Raw genomic sequence first — 3,799 nt, 5'->3', positions numbered from 1 at the left:
TAAACTGGTTCCACTGAACAGAGTTGAGTAAATTCATGGAAAAATTTTTTCTAGTTAGTCTGCTAGGTTTAGTGGAACCAGCTGGCATGCCTTAGTTGAGTAAATTCAACCAAAATGGAGCAAAATAAAAGTAAAAGTTACAATTTTAAAAAACGCTTGGTRAAAGTCTGAATCCTCAGAAAAAGACACAAGTACTGTAACAAAGTAAATGTACTTGTTACTATAAACCTCTGCTAAGCAGATGTTATTAACAAAAGGATGTCATACAAAATATGCATGTGGATAAAATAAAAGTTACCTTATCTAATATCTATTCAAAACAATATTATTGAAAACACACAAATATCTGTAGCAATATTTTAATTGTGTTTTTTCCCTTTTCAATAAACAGACAATACGGCATAAAGTCTCCTACATTATTTGAGCTCCATGATGGGTTTAGTCTGTTTTGCTGCCCTGTCAACCATTTKWAWKKKRWTTTWAAAAARGKKKKKTTTTTWATTAATTTAGTTTCCCTGTGTGTGAGTCCTGTTGTCACACAACAGACACTTATGTGCAGTTTATTTATTTATTATTATATTTTTTCTTTTTCATATTTTAGTTGGGCTCAAAAAACTTAGTTTTGTGAAAGCAAAAGGAAAAAAAACTTGCATTAAAAGTCATGTTATAATAAACATTTAAAATGTATATAACCTATATATATATCCCATAATTTAAAGGCYAAATGAGCTGGACGACTGCATTAATCCTTCATAAACCATAAAAACCTCCTAACAGGAGAGGTGTTTATCTGCAGTTAATTTGTTGTTTCCTGGGAACGTCTGATGCTTTTGTTTTTTACAAAGAGAAAACAGGTCAGGGTCAGAGGAGAAGGCTTTTATAACCACAGCAGTGAGGCAAAATCAATACAAAAAGAGATCCTCAGACACCCTATTTTTTAATTTTTCCGTTTCTTCATTTCTTCATTTCTTCATTTTTTACCGTTTCTTTCTTCTTCCTGTCGTCGTTCCTCTCACATCCTGTTTTGATTTTTTTGTTGTTGTTGGACTACAAGATAAATGTAATCCTATCTATCTCCAAGGTCACAAAAAATGCTTCATGTTCTCTCTGATCTCTGAGGAGCTGCCAACTCAGAGCGGATGTCTCCACCTGCTGGAAGGAGCTCAAACTGCTGACATTAGCAGCAGCAGAAWGGGAATTCAATTAGCTAAATGGCAGCTTGAATCAGGCTAAATGCAGACTGAGATTGCTGAAACGAGCCGAGCTGGAAAGACCGAGAGGCTGATCAAGCACGATAACATCTCAGCACTCACATTAAAAATCTAATTCAATTATAGTGAAGAGGGAAGGTGTTTCTCTCTCACACACACACTCACACACACACACTCACACACACACAAAATGATGAATATTATGCATAAAAACAGAGCTGACAAGGCTTGTCTGATCCCAAATACCAAATCTGAATTTGAAACAAACAAACAGCACAAAAAATTCTTCAATAAATAAATAAATTAGACTGACCTGAACGTATTCTGCCTGGTCCTCAGTCGGCTCCCTGTGGCTGAAAAAATGATTTAAAAAAAGTTCAGTTTATTTATGTTAAATATTAGTTATTGTGCACCAAAACAAGTCATCTCAGAGATGTCATAAATCCAACTCAGGTCTACATTCAAATCATTTTACAATTAATCTATTCCTATTATAATATATTATTTAGTGTTTTTATGGAATGCCATTCAGTACACAGATAATAAAGAATTTAAATAGTCCAGCCTAGAAGTGATAAGTGCAAACCAGTGTTTTAGCATCATTTTATGCATTGATTTTAATTTTATTGATTTTGCAAAAATGACAAAAGCGGTCCTTTTAATATTTTTAATGTGGGGTGCATGTCTAAAGACAAATAATTTGTTTTTTTTTATTGGAGGCCAAATAAATGCCATCAGAGAAAGTGAAAGGCTGCWAAGTTTGAGATGCTCAAGTCCAAAAACCACAACTTCTGACTGAGTTTAAAAGCTGAAAAATAAAAGTCATTTAGGTTACCAAGGGACATAAAATAACAAGTGAGTAAGAAAAGAGAGAGCAAATCAGAAGAATGAGAGTGGAAACCAACAGATGATGCTAAATATTGAGGTTTTGTACTTTCTAACAGGTGTAAGTAAAAAAAAATCCCTGTAATCCCAGGACTAAAGTATGAATGCAGTTCAGCCTCATGGAAAAAAAACATAAACCTCTCTGCTCTTCCTATGTAGCTGAACCTCTCAGGAACCAGATCTCACACTTGTGACGGGATCACCATCACGTGGTTAAAGACCCCCGCTGTGCTGACGTTTCTGGGGGCCATGCTGCAGCGAAGGGCTGCGTGCTTTTTGTAGCCGGCAAAAGAGGCAATTACGCTCGCAGGGAAGCTTTAAGATCAATTGGCGCAACTCCCAACTGCACCGTACGTCTCAGAGGAGCCGGAGTAAATCGTTGTTACACACCAGCAGACAAAGTTCAGATCAAAGGCAGCGGCTGAGGGAATGTTAACCATTTCTACAGCTGAGGAGCTCCACACTGATCTGCTACTCTTCTTAAACCAACTGTTCAGTGGTTATCCAAGAAAAACTGTCAAAAGGATGAGAGAGATGGGGAAAGATACAGTTCAGACACTAGTTTTATGTATAATGCTAAAAATAAATATACACATGAATAAACTTAAGGAGTTAAATATGTTGATCCCATTTACTTTTTATTAAATTACGTTTAAAAACTCATGGACATCAAGACAGGAAGTAGCTAGAGTTGGGCAAAATTGTATCGTGTGCAATGAATCTTTAGAAAAACTGTCAACAATTAATGCTTGCTTTTACTTTGAAACTACTATAATTAATGGCATGTGATGTATTTTCTGTGCAATGCACTCTATCAAAAGTGTGGCAGGAAGTCAAGGGGATGTGTCATGTGACCATTTGCACATGAAGAGGACATATTGCAGACAGCCTATTGTCCGTCCATCCATCCGTTTTCTTCCACTTATCCCGGGTCGAGTCGCGGGGGCAGCCAAAGCAGAGACCCAGACTTCCCTCTCCCCAGCCACTTGGACCAGCTCTTCTTGGGGAATCCTAAGGCGATTCCAGGCCATCTGAGAAACATAGTCCCTCCAGCGTGTCCTGGGTCTTCCTCTGGGTCTCCGGACGTGCTCGGAACACCTCACCAGGGAGGCGTCCAGGAGGCATCCTGACCAGATGAACCACCTCAACTGGCTCCTCTCGGCGGATGATGTGGTCCTGTTGGCTTCATCAGATCGTGATCTCCAACTATTGGATGGTCTTGAAAAAGGGTAGAGTGCCACCTCCGGATCGGGGAGGAGGTCCTGCTCCAAGTGGAGGAGTTTAAGTATTGTTCGCAAATGAGGGAAGAATGAAGTGGGAGATCGACGGGCGGATTGGCAGCGGGAGCTGAGCCATAAGGCAAAGCTCTCGGTTTACCGGTCGGTCTGCGTTCCTACCCTCATCTATGGTCACGAGCTTTTGGTAGTGACCGAAAGAACAAGATTGCAAATACAAGCGGTTGAAATGAGTCTCCTCTGCAGGGTGTCTGGGCTCTCCCTTAGAGAGAGGGAGAAGCTCGATCATCCAGGAGGGACTCAGAGTAGAGCCGCTGCTCCTCCACGTCGAGAGGAGCCAGTTGAGGTGGCTCGGGCATCTGATTAGACAGCCTGTTATTTTGTTGTAAAACTTGAATGAGTGCGAAGCGGCCGGGATGAGGCTCAGCGCCTCCAAATCCGAGGCCATGGTCTTGAGCCGGAAAAGGG

The 3,799-nt window shown here is 40.1% G+C and overlaps 1 protein-coding gene across 1 annotated transcript in view; it reads right to left on the bottom strand.

Annotated features, from left to right (window-relative positions):
* sh2d3ca (SH2 domain containing 3Ca) overlaps positions 1-3,799 on the bottom strand; it is a gene marked incomplete in the record, with an annotated part of 74,791 nt that overhangs the window by 62,347 nt on the left and 8,645 nt on the right.

This window comes from Austrofundulus limnaeus, unplaced genomic scaffold (genome assembly GCF_001266775.1).
Source record: "Austrofundulus limnaeus strain Quisiro unplaced genomic scaffold, Austrofundulus_limnaeus-1.0 Scaffold20, whole genome shotgun sequence".
Classification (NCBI taxonomy): domain Eukaryota; kingdom Metazoa; phylum Chordata; class Actinopteri; order Cyprinodontiformes; family Rivulidae; genus Austrofundulus; species Austrofundulus limnaeus.
The sequence above is the reverse complement of the archived record's forward strand: the minus strand, read 5'-3'. Positions and strand labels throughout refer to the sequence as shown.